Source organism: Rhea americana, unplaced genomic scaffold (assembly GCF_003343005.1).
Source record: "Rhea americana isolate MKP2758 unplaced genomic scaffold, rheAme1 scaffold_30, whole genome shotgun sequence".
Taxonomy (NCBI): Eukaryota; Metazoa; Chordata; class Aves; order Rheiformes; family Rheidae; genus Rhea; species Rhea americana.
In genome coordinates, this window is record NW_028186424.1 from 59,471 (window position 1) to 82,765 (window position 23,295).

Here is a 23,295-nt window from a genome sequence, read left to right on the forward strand (position 1 = left end):
ACTAGTTTGAGCTATTTTTTTTTAACTTCTCCTAAGGCACACTACTTAGTATCAAAAGTTCACTATCATTCAAACAGTGACAAAATTCATTGCCACCAAAACATGATAAATTACACATCCTGTGCATTCTGAACTGTAAATCGTGCAAGAAAGCATATCCAGCACAAAACACATTCCTCTGGGAGTAAATACGTATGTTAGGTCAGAGATTTTGAGAATAGATCAAGCATTTCTTTTTCTAAGGAATCTGAGATATTGGAACTTGAGACTTCAAGGGAAAGAAGTCCTCTGACAACTCTAAAAGCTTTGGGTCATGCTTTGCTTGAGAAACCCTCCAGTAAATTTATGTAAATGAAATGAATTTATGTAAATAGAAGCTGAGCAAGTCACTTAACATTTTCAAAATTTTGTGATTATAAGAAGTAATTTAAAAGTTTCATGAGTTAAAGATCTCTTTAAGTTTTGCATAGTAAAGAGTCTTAATAATTTATTTCCYTAGTTCACTGAAATATGAATTGTGATATTTACAGTCCCTTGCAAAATAACCAATCAGCACACAGGACATACAATTTTTTCACTGTATAAATGCTATATAAAGTGCCAAGCAAAAGAAATTTAAAGAGGTCTGCAGAAAGCTGTAGCTAGTTATTCTCCTTGAATCAGGTGCTTACTTTACAACGATTTTAGAAGAACCCAAAAGTTCAAAGTTATAGTTGTTAAGCCTTCTAGACCTTTTTACCAGAAGTACCATACAGAACAGAGGATGATGTTTAGCGTGACTATGTAACTTTGATTTTTGTTTAAACTCATAAAACATGAATTTCCTCATTTTGCTAGTCCCACTGTACCCAATAATATGGAAAATTTTGCTCTCCCCAAACCATAGGTAGTTTTCTCTTGTACAAAAATRTTTTCTAACCCTCATGAGCATAGTAAGCTCAGCTGTAAAACCTYATAAATTTATATTTTTACAGAAAAAATAACTAACTTTTTCTAATAAATTATTGCTTTAAATGTGTGAACTATTTTGTTTCCTAAACTAAGAAAAAAAAAATCTTAGTCTTGTATACACTTTTGGAAACGTATAAAAGGATGAATGAAAATATTTCTAAACATTTCACAGACTCTGCATGGGTTTTTTTCAACTTCATTTRTGTGTGTATTGGTGAAAGTGAGCTTTTAATCCTGTGAATAGTAACAAAAGGCAGGTATTCAGGTAGAGAGCTGAAATTTGATGGTAAAACAAAATATGCATGTTAGAACAATATGTGCAATATATTGTACTTTTAGCATGAAATAAGAGCATGCTTAAATCATAGGAGACTTACTAAACACAGAGCATGGGAATTACGATACTGAATCAGCTCAATGGTCCACATAGTCTTAACACTGATAGTGTTCGGCTGCTAGGGAGAAGATTGTAACAGATGGACATCATAAAAAAAAAAAAAAAATCTGTCCTGCTTATTCTTAACCCAGTCACAAAGTGGCTGACTTCCGCTTTGCAAGGAGAAAATTGATATTATACAGATGGAATATGCATTTTAGAAATAAAATTTTCACTTCTGTAAAAATGAAAAGTTTTGTTACTGAAAATACCTATTAATCCATTTTTCAATTGTGGAGTTTTAAATTTTCTTGTGAAAATTAGAAAACYTTTGAATGAAGGAGACACCTTTTATGTAACTTTTTCTATAAGAAATTTCTGTGCAAATTTCAGTGAATATTTATTCTTGTTTTCATTTGAACACTATGATTTATTGTTCTTATACTTCATATATATTTAACCCTGTGAAGCCAATGATATTTGCTGACAATCAATTTATACAACTGTGGATTTCTTGAAAAACTATTTCTCTTATTCTTTGTGGACTGTTCCATCATCTYCAACTGCCACCTTGCATTTGAGCTGGAGACAATGACAAGCAGCTGCCCGTACATTTTCTGCACCCATTCAGCAGTCTGTTCTGTTATAAGATYCCCTCTTCATCCCCAGGTTCATCCCTTGAAATGGTAGCATCTCCAAGCCCTTAAACTTTCCYGTTTCTATGTTCTGAACTTGCCTTGAAATATCACACTGCACTGACAGCCAACACTCTGGAGGGACTGTTTCTGGATTCAGACCATGCCTGACTTCTCCAGTGCTGCACGTGTTTGTGAAAGACGTCTACAGGTTGTGCCTGTCACTAAAGGTAAGGAAAGGTGATGAAACAAGATCAAAGGATGGGAAGAGACGGAAAGTAGYATCTGGGGTTTAGGGGAAATGAGTTCAACTGCTAAAAGAATTTGTGAAAAGGGTAAGGATGGGACAAYGAAATGTTCATGAACATGTAATAGCTGTACGGGGTGCATCACTGCCTGACAGCGCTGCATGCAGCTCACTGTCATGGGAAAGCGGTAAATAGGAGTAGCTCATCTCTCCATATAGAGTCACCATATCAGGTTTTCAGGTTTCAGTAGTTCTGATAATTTAACAACCCTCCTACAGAACCTCAAAAACAGCAGCTCTGCACTGAGGTATCTACAGACATAAGAGCTTTTTTTTTTTTTTTTTTTTTTTCCTGTTAGAAGCATTATAGTATTACACTCATTGACTATTAAGTAAGGAATATTGTGTTAAAGGGAATAAAAATTGATTTCTGAGTTACTTTTCCTGTTCTCAGCCAACTGTAAGTAAACATCATAGACACAGAGGAATGAAGACCATTTTCCATTTTCTTAGACACAAGAGACATTCATAACTTCCATTACGTGTTCATAAATAACAGCAAGAGGTCCTTATGTCTGTTTTCACAAACAAATTTCACTGTGTATGCAAAAAAGAAAGAAATTAAACAAACCCAACTTGATCACAGTCCTCATGCTTGACAGCAAAAGGAAACACACATCTTACAGAGTCCAGTTAAGCTGACCTTCTACACTGAACTGGGAGAAAACAAATTTTCAAATCTATTCCAGTAGTGGAAAACGTCAGGCAACTTCAGGCCCAGAAGTGTTAGTTAGAAAGGCAATCGCTAATARAAAAAGTTTTTGTGAAGCATGCACAGATGACTCTTATACCCTTCTATTCTCTCATGGCCAAGCTATAAAGCTGATCAGTTGAGTGGCAAGCCTGGTAGCTAGCTCCTAGGGCTCTTTCACAGGTAAAATTTTTYGCATAATGTTCCTCTTTAAGAAAATATTTTGCTATAACTAATCCTTTTAAAATTACACTCAACAACTCAGGACCACTACATAGAAATTCCAGCTACAGCCAGTGCTTTTGAAATCTTAAGCCACAGTTTGTTTTTTAAGACAACACATAGCTGCTAACAGTTATAATAAATGAATATATTAAGCAGTATTCCACACACAGAATTAATTCAAATGTAAAGTATCCTACAAGAAATACTCTTGGGCTCCCTATTTAGTCTATTGTTTAATTAAATTGTTCTATAAAATTAATGGTTCAGCATTACTCTAAGCTATTCCTTTGATTCTGCTTTATGACCACGATTTTAAAAGTGTGTGTCAAACATAAGATCTAAGTCCTTACTTCTGTGTCTAAATATATACACTAAGTTTAAAAATTACTTAACRATCAAGAAACGGATCCCACTGAAGTTGGAAGTGGCTAGTACTCAGTGCCCACATCACTCCTCTCATTGTGCTGGTAGAGATGGTCTGCGTGACCATCCTGACTGGGTAATCGGCTTGCGATAATTTTATTCTGGGGACAGATTACTTATTRCTCACCTCAGTGGTAGGAAAATTATGTTCACTGCAGGGCCATACAAACAATTATAYTGTCTCATTTGAGGTAGTGGAGGGAAATAAAGCATAGTGGGAAGGACTTGTTCAAACAGGTATTGTCCCAGAAAAGCCCGTTTGTGAAACGGTGGCTGTAGGGGATGTGTTTATATCAGCAGGGTGTTTTGGAGGAAAGCTGAAAATAATGTCTCACGTAAGGCTTCAGAGTTAGTGTTTTCATCTCTGAAAGATCTGATAATTGATTTTATTCCTCCCCTGACCCTGTCAGCCCCTTTTTTTGGTTGKCCTCAAAACTGAAAAAATGGCAAAAGGTTGCAGATATTTTGGGGGAGCCACAATTTGAACTTTAGCAATTTCAAATTTTGAGAAGAATAAGAAATGATCTGCAATTGCTTTTCTCATCCATCATGCTGATTCTTCTGTCTGCCTCTTCCTGCCTGCAGGAAGCCCCATGGTATTAGAGAAACACAGGCCCTACAGGTCCTTGAAAGCAGCCATTGCCTACCAACTKTTTTTCACAAAGGGCCAGGGTTAATTTTTGTTGGGATGGGATAAAATGACCAGAGAAGCAAAAATATCCCTGCAGAGTTGCTGAATATCAATGTGCACCTTTTTATTGTTAAAAAAATATAAACATACAATGAATAAGAAGATTGTTAGATCTAAAACCATATAAATATTTCATTTTTAAATGTATCTCAGTTGAGAGAAAACTGTCCATGAACCTTACAGGATAGCAACATTTCTCCTACAGAAAACTTTACAAATAATTTCTGTTGTACATAAAAAATACAGCTCAGGAAATTGTTAAAAYGGATAGATTGATCAGAAAACAGAATAGAATAGCCTGGCAAAATCCAGGAAAATTAATTTTAAGAGCTTGGATTCTAAGTCTTCAAATTATTGCTAGCATTCATGTATTATTTTATCTTAGTGTCTAGAATCATGGGCCAGGACTACACCACTCAGACATAAGAAAATGTGCTAATTTCTGTTCAAGACAAGAGACAAAGCCCAGCAGATGGAGGAAGACGTGCAGGGAAACGACGAGACAGCGCTGGTTAGCATCACAGCCGTTTCAATGTATGCAAGTCAAATCATCGCCAAGTTCTTTGCAGCGCCATAAAGTGAAATAGTTACAGAATACTGTAATAACTGTATGTATGCTTACAGAAAGCTCCTTCCAAAAATGTGGTCTACCATAGGAGAGAGTGTGAAGGTATTTGCTGGAAAATTTAACAAATAGGTATCTATGAAGAATGATATAGGGGGAGGAAAAGCTCTGAAAGTCTCTGAAAGTGAAGACATATAAATTTTATTTTTAATGCAATTGTGAGTGAGGATTCAATGGTAGCATATACAGTATTCAGTGGAAGAGTATACATGGAGTCAAAGCACAGGAAAAGGATAGTCTAACTTCCTATATTGGTATTTTTATTGCTTATATTACAGTGGAGCTTAAGAAAGCTAGACATCATCTTGTGATGCACAAGCAAGTACATCATTCAAAAATGTTAAAAATACTCTTTTACTACTCTATATTATAACATAACTTTGTATGCTTTTGGATTGCATTTCACAGCAGCTTGTCATTATTTTTTCTTGATAAAAAATCTATATAAGAAGACTTTTGACATTTTGAAACCATATTTTTGTGAAGTCTCTCATTCAGTTCTTTGAGATCTCAAGTAAAACACCTTTCCTTTGGCAACACCACATTTGTTTTTTCCCACTCTGTAGTTCTCTGTTTCATAAATATTAATGTTCATTTTATGAGCAGCATTTGCCCATTCTACCACAAGCTAGATTTTAAAAAATATCAAATACTTTGCATAAATACCAAACGCTGAACTATCTAGAAAGAAGCTCTAATTCCTGAGTTATCTCTGGGAATCATGCCACATGTTTAGCTTCCAAGAGCCTGAACTGAAGTCAATATTTGTAAATATTACCACTGTATTTTTTCAGCTGAAAAATCCAACCTGATAATCTAGCATCCAACTGGATTGGGATCAATGCTAGATGAAACCATCCATTATGTAGGAATTTTATGTGAAATAAGCTGCCTGAGCATAGCTTGTGGATATATACACAAGGCTCAATTCATCTGGAGAAGACTTTATTCTTATCATCCATCAGCCAAAGTGAAGTTCTCACTGTAACTGCACTGTAGATTGTATTTAATATAAACTTCCTGAGTTGAATACCATTATTTCTAAAATAACTTGAAAAACCATTTGCATATTTCCCAGAATGTCGCTTTAGAGTATTGGTCAGACTTTTAACCATCAGTATAAACCTGACAATTGTTCTGGCTCCAACGGTGCACATATTTTGACCATCCCAAAGGCTTTGTAAGTTTGCTAGAAAAATGAATTTTTGAAGGTAGCCTGGAAACATGCGTGGTATCTTAAATAAAAGAGTTATCTTTGGAAACCAATGTTAACTATCACGGTCTGTATGCATAAGCTATTCTTTGTTGACCTTACTATATAACACTCAGAAAGCATTGCTAAAAGTAAATATTCTACTGTTCTAAATTATTCTGTTAATGGGAATTAATATTGGAATTGTGGAATTCCAATATTAGGCAATTGTGTAATAAGATGGATTGTGGAATAAAATGAAAATATTATTATGCTAGTACAATAATTTGGTTAGAGCTTCAGAAAAATTTTACACTATGCTTTGTGAAAACAGTGATTGAGATCAGCTTTTCAAAAGGCAGAAACACAGCTAGTCTTGAGCTGCGGACCACGCAGAAATACATCTCAGTAGTAATTACAAATTACATAGCGAAATGACTTTGACCTGGAAAGAAAAGCTTCTGGAAATTAAATCTGGTAGATTTTAGAGTGTGCTGAATTAACTACTGGAACAGTTTTATAAGACATGTAGCAGTTACTCCATTAGCTGAGACTGGGGCATATTCTTAATGCAAACTCTTACAGTTCCATAACTGCAGTTCAGATAATTCTTCTGGCACGTGGAAACCCTCAGGTGGTGCTTCTGGGTCTTCTGGATTTCAGATCTCAGTTCATCCCTCATAGCAGCGTTGAACAAGGCATACTGAAAAAAAAACCTCTGCTAAGTTTGCARCTCTCCTTTGGCAGAGATTCAATAAAATGCCTAAAACAGTGGAACAAATTTAAGCCCCTTGTTGTAATGCCGTGATGGAGAAGGAGGTCTGTCGGAGGAGGCCTTTCTAAAATGCTGGTTGAACGTCAAAGGCTCAGTCGGGGCATGGTYGCTAAGGAAGATGAGTAGTGCAGTGGTTTCAGCGTATGAGGGAATCTCCAGTTCTCCCTGAAAATGCCCATTACACAAGAAATGTATGTCTGATTTTTTTTTCTGTGTATGTGTTTTCCTATCTATTGCACTGTAGTATAATTATATTTTTAAAATAGTTCCTTATTCATTTGGTTGGCATTTATGGCTCAGTTTTGCTCCTGTCAATAGCCATTATAGGCTGCTGCAGCATACCCTCAGGTATTTAGAGCTGGAATCCACAACAGATGTTTGATTCACCTTTGCGATGCCTGTATTTTTGGTCTCAGTCTGCCCAGTGGAATATGCAGCAGTGGGAAATGTAGGCTCCTTACAGGATCTTCCAGAGAAGCAGCAGRTGAAGCAGCAGCTGCCCAAGCAGCTGAAGGTGAAATGCTGAGCTCAGAACTGCTTGTGTCCACCATGCTTCCGCAGACATGCCTCTTGCTTTAGAAATTCATAATCCCGATCTCTAAATATTCTTTGGATTCAGAGAGAATGACTCTTTCTGAAGTTGTGCTCACGACATCCACTAGAAAAGGGAAACCTCGATCTAGTTTTTTCTGTGATATATACCATATCAAATATTCATTTATAATGAATATTTGGTATTTAGAGTAACTGTATATGCACACATGCTTATTTGCATGTGTCTATGTGCATGTATAACTACCTATAAAACAGATGTAATATCAAGTACTTAARCCTCTATTGAAATAAAGCTAAAACTTATTTCTACTCTTCAGCGATCAAGAGATCAGTGACCATTGTAGTCATTTTTCCTTTGTTCTCTCTTCTCCGCAATAAAGTCATCAGTCCCTAAAAATTAGAACCTCTCCATTAAGGTAGAATAAAAGGAACCCATTCCAGAACTCTTTACAGCCTGTTCAATTTAAATTGGATCCTGTAGGAATTCTTAAAGGATCAAATATGAGCTATGTTAAATGGGGCTTTTTCTTTCCTCTTCTAAATAATTCCACTGAATTAAAGAGCTGGCCACATCACTGAGAGCTGCAGKGTGATGTTCAGAATTAGCTAGATGATATGAATGAAATTCTACAGCAGATCTATGAAGGTTTCATTAGAGATCTATGAAAACACCATTAAAATATCGAGACTAAAAAATACACTAATAATTTTGAATTTTTGATGCTTACTACATCAGCATTAGACACTTCTTCCTCATATGTTCGTTTCTTTTGCCTCTTCCAAGGTTTGAAATTAAATTTATTTGTATTTCTATGACGGCTTTACAGTTTGCAGTYTTGGCTCAGATATCACTCATACTTCTCACAGACTGATTTCCTGCAAGATCCTACTAAGGTGATTAAGGGACTGGAGCATCTGTCCTGCAGAGGAAARGCTGAGRGAGCTGGGACTGTTCAGCCTGGAGAAGAGAAGACCAATGGGGGGAACTTCTCAATGTGTATAAGTACCTGAATGGGGGGATCTTCTCAAYGTGTGTAAGTATCTGAAGGGAAGATGTAGAGAGGATGGGGCCAGACTCTTTTCAGTGGTGCCCAATGACAGGATGAGAGGCRATGGGAACAAACTGGAACACAGGAAGTTCCATCTGAACATGAGGGGAAACTTCCTTACTGTGAGGGTGACAGAGCACTGGAATAGGTTGTCCGAAGAGGTTGTGGAGTCTCCTTCCTTGGAGAGATTCAAAAGATGTCTGGATACGATCCTGGGCAACCTGTTCATGCTTGAGGTGACCCTGGTTGAGCAAAGGATTTGGACAAGATCTCCAAAGGTCCTTCTAACCTCAATCATACTGTGATTCTGTGAAATTAAAGCAAAGATAGTGTTGTATCCACTGGATATATCCAGAATATTTACTTCCTTGTTAGTGGTAAAATTCACACTGAATTTGCCAAGACACTTTATTCGTATGTGATCAAACAAAGTTGCTTCCGAGGAGCTCTTGCTTTGTAACATTGTATGAGTGAAAGGGGAGTGAAGAAACAAAAAGACCTACAGTAAAATGTTTTATTTTTGTATTCAGTCAGTCACACCTCTCCATCTTATAGATTTTTGGTTTCATCCAAACTGTTCACACACTGTCATTGAATTAAGAGGGACAAGGATTTTACCAAATGTGTTCAACTCTGTAACTGACTCAYAATGGATGAACAGATGGATTTAGGTTGACTTAACTTGCAATTCTTGTTAAAACCGATGCCTGTTCTATGGATACAACAAAAGGATCATGATTCATGTTATCTGAGCTCAGGACAAATCCAGAATCATTCTTGCGTTAAGTATGTGCACACAGTATTGTCAGTTTGGGAGCAAAAATAAGAAAAGGGCCCTTCCTGGGATCTCTTAGGTAACCAAATCCACTCAGTGACTAACTATGCCTATTTTACAATACCAGATTTATTTCATGGGGTAGTCACAATTTATGTAAGAAATCTGAAGCATTTTTGACCAGTTCAGTTAAGGGAGGAGCTTTATAAAACTAGATGCTGATTAATGTTTGGATGAATACACAAAGATTCAAATGTTATTCAGTTTTCTCAATCAGATAAACACCTCAACCGTTCAAACTTCTATGGTTCTTAAAATTCACATTTAACTAACATACAGACAGAATCAAAAATGACTGAAAATTTGGCTGGTTTTCATGTCATTCTGAAAAGATAGATTATTGAGTGTTTTTTCAACATGGTCAGTTCTGACTCCAACTACAGGTTGAAAGTTCAGATAGTAATATTATTTTGAAAACAGAGGGTAGAGCTTTTGTACTTCACTTGGTATAGTAGGAATGCTATCTCAGGATAAGTTGTAGAAATAGTTGATATTTCTCTCCCATCTTTCATTTATACATTTGTCTGCATAGGGAAACAAATTAGATAAATTGAATTGCTCTGATTTGKAAAAAATCAGAACCACAGATTAAGTATAATTAATATAAGATATTATTGGCCCTCACTGGGAATGTGCATGTGGACAGCAGGTGCACTGATGTCTGTTGCTCCTGGATACAAAAACAGAAAATAAAATGGGAAAACCCAGAGCCAGTGTAATCTCACTCATTCCAGAAGAGCTAAAACTTTGTTTTCCTATAAAGCAAATTAGATATTCTAGATTTCGAAGTGCCAAATTCTCTAGCCAAGGAAAGCAGAGATCTATCCTTTACTGCTGAGGCCGCCTACTTTGATCCTCCTCCCAAAAAAGAGAGTGAAAGCTGAACAGTTAGTTGGATTGTGATAATTCGTGGGTGTCTCTTTTCTTCTGCTTTCAGGTTTTTCATGGTGCAACTAGAGCTCCAATCAGGCAGGCTGGTCTGGAGTCACCCAAGCATCATCTCTAAGTATCATCTGATACAACGATGATTTGCTTCTAGGAAGAATCAATGACAATAGCTAATGCTGATGATTTGCTATGTCATTATTTTTGTTTTATGTGGAAATACAACCTGAAGGGAGCTGCATCTAAARGAAGCTGATAAACTATTGGAGGGAGGACACTTGCACCCTGATGGAGCTGGTAAAGTTGTCATTTATAAATAATCTTTCTAAGTCCTGTCATTGCAAAGTAATTAAATATTATTTTGTCTGATGTGTAGAAGAGGAAAGCACATGTATTCAACACCAGTAGGTGGCTGAAATACAGCTAAAATCTATTTAAATAGGTCATATCTGCTAATATTCAATGTCTCAAGAAATGCCTTACCTTTCATCTTCCACTGATCATGGTGCAATATCAAAAGGGGTATCATTATCAAAATAAAATTGTCACTGGTTATTTGTCACTTCGATTTCCCCTCATTTAATTTTGTTTTCTCTCCAGTCCTGGAACACATTAAGCAATACATGAAGAAATAGTGGTTAAGTTTTCTCTTCTGTACATACCTGTGAAATCAAAGGCAAACCAGTGACATGCRTTGATATAGTGGTGATCTCTGTATTGGCAATTTAGACTAGTTAAAATACTCTACTATGTTATGTTTGTTACTTTTTGTTATTTTCTTTTTACACTGTTATTCATGCATATTGGCTGCTGGAATATTTAGAATTTATTTCATAATTTACACTTATATTTTTGAGATTTGTGCAAAATACTCTACTGAAATGGTTAGCTGGAGGATTCATTAAAAAAAGTTTCATAAGTTATTTTGAAATAATGCTCATTATAGGACAAAAACACTTTTTAAATTGGCAGACTATTTTAGAATTCTTTTTTATTTTAGAATTCTTTTTGTGTTTTTTTTTTTGTTCTTTTCACTCTTTTGTTTTGTTTTGAGTTGTTTGTTTTTCTTTTGGGGATGTGATTGACTGAATTACACTCACAATTGGGAATGCTTTTTCCTTTTCTTGAAAGTAATATTTGCCATTTACGTTTGCAACTGTAACCTTTCAAAACTTCCTCACCTCTTGCAAAGTCTCAGAGAACTGAAACTAAGGGTGGAAAAAAAACTCCACATTAGTCATTCTACAGACGATATAAGATAAAATGAAAAGAAAGGTAGGAAAAGATAGAAATGAGAAAATGGCAACCAAAACTTGGAAGCATTTTTTTTAATAAAAACATTCAACCAGAAATCCCATGGCAACTGAATCTTACAGAATTATATATTTTGGGAAATTTCCATTGCAAAATAAAACTTAAAATAATTAACTATTGTTCTTAATTAACGTTAGATCAGCCATGATAGAATTACTGAGATGAAATTTAAATTGCTGTAACCAGGTGCTGGAGTTAACAGTCCCCTGAGATGAGAAATGAGCATTTACACTGTCAGATGGTTCCATGCCAGTCTATATTTGGCTTGCATTCGGTTCACATTCAGATCTATTTTTTGGACATTTTTTTCCTATAAGAGAATGTTTAAAATATGTAATACGTACTCTAAGGGCAATTTCTTCTTTCTGAGTAAGTGAAAAGTGCCAGCTTGTTTAAATCCTGCTCAAGTCACTGCCATCGTAGATGCAGGCTTGAAGGTGGTTGACCTGCTTTGCAGTTGACTATTGAAATCTGAACAGACATTGCAAGGGAAAAATAACAACTAGCATAGCAGCTGCAAAAATATGAACAAAAGGCATGTACAAATATTTTCCCCAATGTTTACATCACAGACTTTTTATCAATTTTATTGCTTACAGAGAAAGCTCTTAAGATTTACAAAGGATGAACTTAAGAGGGATAAATGATAAATTTAAAAGTGTCCCTCCTGTTTAAAATAGATGCATAAAGCTTTCTCTCTATCTTATATTTTGCATAATTCAACACTGATAGGGTGTGGACATTTTATATAATTAGCTTCTTGGAATCTGATTGTTAGAAYTGCAGTTGTCACCTGATTCTAGAGTTGGGGAAATACCACAGCTTTTACCAACCTATGGAGTAAACTCACATGGTACATGTGACCCTGGAGCAGGGAGCTTATCGCTTAAATAAGCATCAAGAAAACTTAAGAACCAGTGCAATTTGGAGTGTACTCTATCATGTAATTTTTATAAACCTTAGAGTGTAGGTAATGCCAGATTTTTAWTTTTGCTCTCAATTTCCTCCTTTGTTTACCTCTTCTTTCTTTATGAAGGTTTTGCATTCCCTCTGATCTTTCTTTTCTTTATTTTACTGCTTTTTGATTGCATTCCTTACTATTTATCTACTGCAAGATTTYTCTCTCTCTTCATTTCTTTATATTTTCTGTCTGCAACATGAACTCATTAAACACTTAGAGATTTCTTTTTCTTGCAAATGCAGTATCTATTAGATTGCTTTATCATTTTTATTCTGTTTTGCTTATTTTTCATTCTTTGAATTAAACATCAATCCATCTTCTTAATTTCATGTCTTCATTATAAGCAGCTCTCGTTAGTTTTATCTTTTTGTTCCTGTCTTTCACTGTCTATACMGTTTTGTGGCATTAGTTTAGATTCATTAAAATGAATCATCTTTACTTCCGTGACAGCGCTGGTAGCAATTTCTTCTCTCTTCAGTAGAAATGAAGTAGTGAGTGAGAATTACAGAAACGCTGTCAGTTGTTTATTGTACGTCCAACGCTATCTTGCAAGTGAGCTTCCTGAAGAAGCCTTGCTTACAGTAGCAAGGAAAAGCAGTGATGACTCATTGCTCAGCACCCTACTTATCATACCTGCTGAAAGCCCAACCATTCATTTCCCAGCTGCCAGGCGGAGGGTAAAACTGTCTGTTCACTTCGCAGCAGAGATTTTGTTTGGAACCAGCACGAGCTGCCTCCTGTTAATGATGTTAAATAGCTGACTGTCATGGCTTGCTGGTACTTTCAGAGATTGTGGGCTGGCAAAAATCCACTATAATCATTTCTTTATTTAATCATTTTATCAAATCCAAGGACTGCGTGTTGCAGTTCCAGGTAGAGCAGGAAGTTTTGGAAATAATGGTGCTAGCTCCTCTGCTGTGAGTGTCTYGGTGCTCCTTCAGATTTGCCAGCTCTAACTGAAGGCCTTGAACTGAAACATGAGATATCTGAAGGGAGGACGTTCAGATCGGGATCCAAACTTCACTGTGTGGGTCTGGCTGTGCACTGGAGTGAACTGGAACCCTAAAATTAAGGCACACGGAGCTTGGAGTTTGCTGTGATTCCAGATCCCAACTTTGAGCTTGCTCGAAGGCCGAGAAAAATGGGTGCGCGCAGACCTCCGGGAAGGAGGCTCAAGTGCCCGCCTCGCTTTCGAAGCGGCGCGGGTGGGGGACGGATAGGATGTCCATCTGTTACAATCTTCTCCCTAGCAGCYGAACACTATCAGTATTAAGACTGTGTGGACCATTGAGCTGATTCAGTATCATAATTCCCACGCTCTGTGTTTAGTAAATCTCCTATGATTAAAGCACGCTCTCATTTCACGCTAAAAGTACAATATCCTATCTAAAACATTTCTCCGCTCCCATGTCCTCAGCTGCCTAAAGCCTATGGCTTGCCTGCACCTTCTCCACATTAACAAGGAACATCAGACCCCAAACATGCTTCATTCTCCATCCTACAATCATTTCTGGATCTCAGTCTTGTCTCAGGAAAACTGTTCCCCTCCTCAGCCCCTTCTGAACTATTTAGAAAATTTTCCAAAAGCCCTAGTTAATGTTTCCGAGACCAAAGCAGACTCTTTTCCCCACAAGCATTCAACAGCACCAGAAAGGAGATCCCCAGCGAGACCATTCAAAGCAGGGAAAGCCGACAATATGGCAAACCAGTAAGAACAGAGATGTCCGTCGCCCGCGGAGCGCCCGGTCTCTGACTGCCCGTCTGCYACCCGCCCTGCGCGGTGGCAGCGAGTGCCTGAGGACCTGGAACGACCGGGGACATGAAGGGCTGAAATCTATAGTGGTATAATTTTTGAAATTAAAAAGGGCACTTTAATTTCTTTTTATCTATTTGTTTTGTATTGTACAGCAGGTACAAGGGGGAACTTTCTAAAAGATGTGCTGGAGGTAAGTAACCAAGACGTGCAAACGCGGTAACTGTGAATAACTAAGAGCCTTGTRGGGTATTTATATAGTAAAAAAGGAAAGAAAACGCTGTAATAGTAATTGAAGAAAAGACACCAAGAGTTTTGAAGACACCTAAAAYGCGATGATTCTAGCATAATTCAACTTATTAATGACAGAAGTTAGGAAAAAAAATGATATTTAGCTTATTTCACAGCTACTTTTGCTATTCTGACAGGTTCCTTTAATCCAACAGAAAGGTTCAGCACAACTGATYTTAAGATTTTACCTTTCTTGCTTCCCATTTTCTATAGTTTTAYGACTCTTTATTCATGGCTGTATTTTGCATATATAACTTGTGTGCATTTTTATTTTTCAATGCAGCTCACAATTTGCCACTTTTGCAAAGCACTCTGGAAATCTTGAAGCTAACAGGAGGAATTTTAATGTGATATAATATTTTTAATATTGTATGAAATTAGGAAGCAACACAAACAGTGTCATTATACATAATTTTATTTGAGTCTGCAATTTTTCCTGTATGGTTTCATACATATAAATGGAATACCCAGAGTCTGGCCATGTGTTAACATCTCACATTTCCTTTCCTGCCACAAATGCTGCTTATTATAATAGTATGAACTGAAATATGTATTTTTATTGCTGATCCAAATGAATAAGAAAGTAGAAACACACAAATATGAATTTGTTTTTCGATATTACCTATGTCTGTTTTATAGCCTGATAAAAATTTGAGTTGACACAGTACTGAATAAAAGTGGCCCTATACAGTATGTTTATTCAAATATTTAATTTGTGAAATTTAATAAAACAACAATTTAAACAAGTAAGGATTAGTCAAATACAAAAACTATTAGAAACATTCACATAATTCAAAATAAAATTCTCAACCATTATCAGATGTAGGAAAACCACATAAGAATCCATAAAAAAGTTTTCAAGCTCCAATAAGTTAGATATAATAGGCCTTTTTTGTCAAACACAAAAATAAATATTATTGATTTTATGAATAAATACATTTTCTTAAATGATTTAGAAAGCTCTGTTTATTCATATACAGACAGTGTTTAGAATATGTAGTAGCCAGTATGTCTGCAGATATATTTATGTTGGACTGTTTAGATTGGCTTCACCTCTGTAATAATTTATAACAGTTTCAATGTAAACCTGCCATTGAGCAGGTCATAAAGGTCCTGCATTTTAACCATCATAATTTCAGATAAACCCACAAAACTATTTCTTGCAGGAAAGCTCTAGTTAATCCTTGAATATCTTTGGGATGGAATTTGTTTTTTTATTTAGGCAAATTTAAAGACTAATAAAGGCTGCATTTTAACTATGTTTGATATTCCAGTACTGGTGATAATTTAAAATATATATTTTTTGTTTTGTTTTACAGCAGTAACTCTTCATTGACACTTATTAATACAAAAATTCTGCCCTTCCATTGATTTCAAGTCTTGCTCRAAAGAGAAAGCTACTGTTCATTTTTAAATGTTTCATTATACACTAGAAATGCTAAAATAAATACAGTAGTGTTTTTTCTACATGAAATAAAGATAGATCAATGCCATTTGTTTTTCACTTGATAGAAGCTTCTTAAAGGCATGGATTTTGCATGTGTAAGAGTTTCTTATTTAGGAAAGGTGATTTCAATCTCTAATGAAAAAAAAAGTATTTTATCAAAATGAGTGCATTCTACTAAAGTTCTACCTACATATAGTCAATAAAATGTTTTAAAYACTATAAAATGAACACAAAAAATAACTGCCAGTAGTTTTTAATTAGTCTTTCAAAGAAACAAAAAACAGTAACAAAAATGTTGTGGATATAAAAATTGATTTGTTTTTTACTTAAGCAAAATTTTGACTTTGCTTTGAGCCTTTTCCACTGCAGTGGGCCACACAGTACTAAAGAGGTTTAATATAACACTTTGTTAAATTTCAGATCTTACTCACAAAGTTCTGCTGCTCCATGCTGATCATTAGAAGAGCATAGGGCCTAAAGGAGTGCTCTCACCCTAAAACTATGCCATCATCTACCAGAAATTCAATGAATCTCGAGTTTACTCTATAAAAATACGCAGAGCTCCAGGTTACATTTCCTTTTCACGCAGATTTGTTGTATTGCTCATCACTTCCCCGCTCCACTCAACTTGCCCTGGCGAGTCAAGCCAGCCCAGGGCTTGAGACAGTGAGTACAGACCCTCGCAGAATGACTGCAAGAAATTGGGGAAATTCTGGGGTGGGGGTTTTCCCATTAAAAGAAAGAATTTGAAAGCCTTAAGCATGTTCCCAAATACCAGATTACACAGACTCTGTCAAGGTGATGCAGCTATTAATTCTTTACCAGTTTTTGATGGCACAGGAACAGTATATCTACTAGTGCTTGTCTGGCATCATTCCTCTAACCTCTAATGCCTGCTATCATCTGATGAATCATTGTCAGTAGAAAGGTGGTTGGGGAATACGGGGAAGTAACCTGATTTCTCCAGGTTGAGCTAACTTAAGATGTATTCCTTCACTATTTAGGGTCACAATTAGAGTTTTATTTGAATACTTTGCTGRTTTAATTCTAGAAAGCCACTAGTTATGAGAGAAAACACTGAATACTAACTCCAGCACTATAGCCTGTTTTAAATATATTTTCCTGGATTTACTAAATAAACAGAACCATTAAGACAAAACAATTGGATAAGGCTGCCTAATATTGGTCACAGTGCTTCATATACTACTATAGGGTTGATTTTTTGATACTTTCTTACATAATTCCAAAGCCTTTTTCCTGCTGATTTTTCAAATGAAATTGGGGGGCTTCTCAAATGTCATTTTGTTTGATATAAATGCCCTAATGATGAATGCATCATCATAGGATCATGAAAGGTAGCATAGTTTTTTTTGTTTTGGTTTTGGTTTTTGTTTTGTAGAGTTCGTCATTTATCCCCGGTAGTTCCATCTAAGGCCCAAAAGTTCCTTTCATACTAAGTACTGTAAAAACATAGAAGAGAAGTCTTTTGGTACAAATCAACATTTTGTGTGGTTTTCTACACTGGAAAAATAAGGAAAATTAGTTCCTCTCTTTGCTAGAGAAGTTAAAGAAGTGCTTCGGTGGCCTTTGACAGTGAATCCTCATTTTGTAAATAACTGAGCCATCATAGAAGTCGAAGTTCATTCACAGGTATGAATTTCTCTGTGCATATATTAATATATGTATATACTGATAATGGACTCCAGACCAAATAATGTAGATGACATTTCCTGTAGAAATGCTATGTTAAATCTCTATCTGAAGGTTTATTTTGTATATTTTATTCTCATAGCACGTAAATCTGTTTAATACAGCTTCCTGTCCATCTTGTTATCTAATTAATCAATCCATCCTGTACTGCATTTCTGAGGAATGTGAGACCCATGTGTCAAATGCACATGCAGYTTATTCATGATGTAGACCCAACAGTCAGACAAAAGGATGATAGAAACRAGCAGGGTAACTTACTCTAGCCCTGCACAATATATTGAGGAGCCATTRCTAGTAACTTTTGTACAGTAATGATTATTGGAAATTTCATAGATAGCTCACTTTTGGCCAAGGCAGAAGTCTGGGCACAGAAAGGGTCTATTTCTCTCTGCCCTCAAGTGTAACTACATCTCCAGTGATTACGGGCTGAATGGATGCTCTTTGTTTAGCAAATCCAGCCAAAAACAGAGGGCTTGAATGTTGCTTTTCAGTGAAGCATGTAATAGATTGTGTTTTAAAAATATCTGGGATGGTTTATATTCTTTTCCTGCAGACCCTGACTCCATTCTGCAAATTTACAGGAGCAGGGATTGTTTCATTATTACTGGYGCTCAGATGCTCCTGAGTGACACGTGCTTCCCTCTGCTTCTGGTCTAGCTTCTGTAATTGCAAGCTTTCCAAGTCGCAAAATAGTTGCTATTCCTCTTCCATGTCCTCCACCTCAGCTTCTCGCTGGAGACTGCTGGATTTTGTGCTTAAAGCTTGGCTTGTGAGACAACTTCGAATGAAAACTGCTAGAATTAGACAGTGATGTTTTAGACTGGAAGGRATTTGATGCTGAGCATGGAGATACATGGGTCATTAATGATGATATTCTCTTATTCACAAACATTTGTGTGATCTGGGCCAGCTACTGTAGGAGAGTTTCTATTTTTTTTTCCTGGTGCCACATTTTTATTAGCTTTGGTTATAGAAATATTCCAAGACAGAAAAGGTCACACCAGCTTTCCTCTGTAAATATTTAAGTATAGACTGTGTGGACACATGGCAGGTATAAACCAGACTCAAGTGATCTCCAGGATGGTGACAGTCTGTCTAATCTAATCTAAGTATTATTACACATGGTGCATGCTGCCTCTGAATTTAAGCATAGTCATGGTGCAACGGGCCTATCATTACACTGTTTTCTTAGTTATAGTGTAAAACAAACTCACATGTGGCATAACATATATACTTGACAGGAATGCTGTTATACTCGTGGTACATAAGACAGTGACTGATATCTTGTTTAATGATCTCACAGCACTGGCAACAAAGCTGAATCATATGCACGGCCTCTGCTCACATGCACCCAAAGAGGCAGAAGGATCAACTCAGCCTGCTACGGTTCAGTGGCCTTTTCCCCACTACCTGCAGCCGGCCCCTTGCAAAGCTATTAAAACAGATTTTCTGATATGTTTTTTTCCCTCTCACTCTCTTGAGCCTTTTGCCAGTCTGTCTCACTCTTAATTTTGAACTTCTTTTGCATGCTCCCTTCACCGAGATCGTATCAAATTCTCTGCTGTGTAAATTGGCATGGCTATGCTGCAGTCAGAGGCTCTTTGCCAGTTTACACTGAGAATCCATCCCTAAACAATTATACTCAGCAGTACCAAAAAACCACTTAAATCAACAGAAAATGTGGAGAACTTTTGGGCCCAAATCCCACTGCTTTCAGTTTCTTAAGTCAGAGAACTACCAGGAAACAGGGCAATGGGAACGGAGCTGGAGGTGGAGTAGAACTCAAGGCACAATTAATCCATTCTTTCAGCGATCAGAAGTAGCGATCACAGGACAAACCCTTTGTTGTTAGTTCCATAGCTAGCAAGAAATATGAATGAGCAAAGCGGTTAGTATTTAAAATRGAAAAAAAGTATTCCCTCTGAATTTTTCTGTATTTCTCATTTTGGTTTTGAACCATATAACTCTGCAGATGCTGTGCTTGACTTTAGCTTACAGAGACAACAAAAAGACAAATACAGACATCAGCATTTTATCACAATTCCATAAAAGATTGTTAAGAATACAGGGTCAGCAACCACATTAGCACAAAACTAGCAAAACTCCCTTGAAGACAGTGGATCAGAGTAGAGCAATCCATGAAATGAGTATGTGTGCATATCCATTAAACTGAGGATATGCTGTCTAGTCTTTCCACTGAATGTCCTGAGTTTGATGGTTTTCAAAGCCAAAGTACTCATTTTTAATACAGGCTATTGAGAACATGTTGTATGACAGCTTTGTTTTTCTGACTACCGGTCCATTTCTACTCATCTCATTCATGCAAATTGCTCCATTGAGTTCAGTAGGTCTATTAGTACAATTATTGTGAGCAAGCTTTAGTTTCAACACTAAATGGCTCTGCAGCAAAACTAGACTTTTGTAGTCATGGAACAGGAAATGGTTCTGTGCAAATATTTACCAATGCTAGAAACTATGAATTTCACATTTACAATTACACTAATGTCTGCCTAGGATAGAATGAATCATGTCTTTTCCTAACAGAATGATTTAATTTATAAATATTTGTTATAAAAGCAGGACACACTATGTAAGGCAGCAAGGAAATAATTTCATCTCTTCAATTAGAAGAAGTACTCTAATTGACTTTTGACCTTGATGGTCCTATAAGGACTAGCAGAAATTCCCTTACCCACTTTAAGCTATGCCTGTTGTGGAATGTTTAAATAAGGCTGTAATTCACAGAAACGCTTCCCCTTGTTAAAGTGTCAATAAAGTTCATATTGTTTAAGGAAACTCTTGGTAGAAGGGCTTGTTTTTCAACTCTGAATACTTCTTCTTTCAAAAAAAAAAAAAAAAATCCTGTCTCTCCCTTAATTTTTCATCTTTTCTTCAATGTTCTGTGTAAATCAAAATTGTATCTGGCTGTCTGGGATATTTTTTTGTGTGTGTATGCGTACATGCACATGCATTGCAGATCAAATCATCATACCATGGGCTGGCTTTCTTGAGCGATGTGACCTGGAGTTTACCCTATCACTACTGTTTGGGGTTGCAGATGGATTTTTTTCAATGACTTCTGGTTATTTCATCCCAATTTTGTGGCCATGTTACAGTAATTTATAAAAAAAAAAAAAAAAAGTATATTTTCATTCTGCTTTCATATTTATTCAAATTTTGGTTTCGATTCAGAAAAAGCTACAATGAAGACAAGGATAGATGAATGAGAAAAGAGCTATAATGTATGTGGCACAATAATAGCAGACTGAGAACTAAACTCTTATCTAACTGCATAGACAGAGTTTTGACTCGTAATCGATCCCATGATGTTACCCCACGGGTATTTTTTCTACTGATTTGACTAGTGTGAAGAAGACACACTCATGTTTGTTTGCTACTTTTTACAAACTGACAACTGCCATAAGCCAGGTGGCCTGTTTTCAGTGAGTGCCGGCCAAGCTGGGAGATCCAGAGTGGCTACATTCCTCTTCACACATACATCCTCACCTCAGAAAAAGTAGATGTGAGGTGACAAAGGAAAAAGGACAAAGGTCTGCTACATTATATTTAGATGTCTGTGTAGATGATCAGAATAATATTTATTGCTATCTTGATACTGTTCTTTCTAGAAATCAAGCTCAGCAATGGTAAACTCTGCTGCCCTTGCCTCAGTTGTGGAAATAAAGTTTCCATATAGTTAGTGTTAGATGCTCTGTAATCCCAGCATCTGGCAGACTAAGGAAATGGAAAGAATCCAAATCAAGGATCTTGTTGGGATCTAGGGTAGCCAGGACACTCTGAGAGAYGTGAGTGTTTCTGAGGAACTGAGCAAATTCTTCCCCTCGTGWGTGCCATCTGAGACATGTTTCGAGTTGTGTAGATTGGAAATGTGAGGAGGAAAATCACTAACACATTTAAATCCAAACTGAAGAGAAAGGTAACAGCAAATATATTAATTGGGTTGGGAAATCAGATGAAGAAGGAAAAGAATCACATGCCATAAGTGAGAATCTGTTACAGGAAAATGTGGATACACTGGTGAAATTAGCTGAAAAAAGGAACTTAATAAAAAATCAAGAAGTTACCCCATCAGATCAATTGTGCACAAGCAAGCAGCCATCTCAGGAAGTAACTACATTACTAKGAGATCGAATATATTATCTCTATGTAAAATGTTGCAGAATTAGCCCACGTTTCCTTTTCTTCAAGAGATTGTGACATATTCTTACAATTCATTTTTCTCGTGGGGCAGTTGGGTTTCCCAAAAGAGCCAATTTTCATGTCCATGCATGAGATTAACATTTCATTCCATTAGCTCACCCACATTTGCACATTGTTTGTTTTTGTACATTTTTATTTCAGCCCAGCATGAATTTCAAAAGAAAAACAATCTTTTTTTTTTTTTTTTTTTTTTTTTTTTTTTTTTGTGTGTGTGTGTGTGTGTGTGTGTGTGTGGCTGCACTTCTTTGTCTAGCTTCATATTTCTGGCTGAAACTATGGATGCACGTCCATGCAATCAGTTCAGGTGTCATATATGAAAAATTTAGGAAACAAGCTTGCAGCTAAATTGAGACAATGAATGTATGGAACAGAGTACTATTCAATCAGTTCTTTGAGCTGGGTGCAGTAAATTGACTATGAAAATGTATAGCTATAACTAGATGTGGAAGTTTGAGGCAGAGGCCTGGGCAGAGGCAAAAACAGAGATAGGAAACTCTTGATTAGCYGTGCTTTCATTAATAATACAAAATATTGTCAAAAGATTTTGGGGGCCTGCATGTTAAAAACTGTTACAGTGACAAGTATGAAGTCTGTGCTTTTTATTCGTGAAAATAAAATACAGTAAACCTCTCTTCCTGCTGTGTTTCTTGCCTGCAGGATGGAGGAGTTGTTTGGAACACAGGTTCATTTATGCCTGCCTGGTTTGTCTGAGTCAGACAAGTGAGAGAAACACTCAGAGCAAAGCAAGATCTCCAGGTACCAATGTTTTTGAAAACTTTCTGTTCTAGTTGGCTAAAATCACTACTGAGCAACAGTATCTGCTGCAAATGAGAAAACTATGGACAACCTGTGAGCAGTTCCTGATCTGCTATCCAAAAAGCAAGAAACTTGTTCCCTAGTTGGTAAGTCTGGAATCAATACAAATTTTTATTATGTCATGTTAAAAAACAGTTAACCTGCTCTCATTCTAACTAGGGCAAAAATACACTCTCAGGTTTTGACAACTCACTATTTTTGTTTGTTTTGATTTTATCTGTTCATGGCAAGTGTAACGGAGGCTTCTAAACCACAGTATCAGCGGTATGACATTATAATTATCATGTCATATTCATTTCATAAGCAATACTTCTTTACTGTTTTTTTTTCCTAACAAAACGGAAACATTCCTGGACTTGCTTTCTCATCTGGCAAACATGAAGAAATGCTCTCGTTTTCAAACTTTCCTCACTGTTACTTAAGGGGCAGCAGTAAATGCATGTCCAAAACACTTTACTGCTGTAAAGTCTTTCTGCACTTTAACTTTCCTCAGTATGACAAAATAAGAGGATATCTTTACGTTTAGTAAGTCTCCTTTTCCTGTGTACTTTAACTTATTTTTCAGCC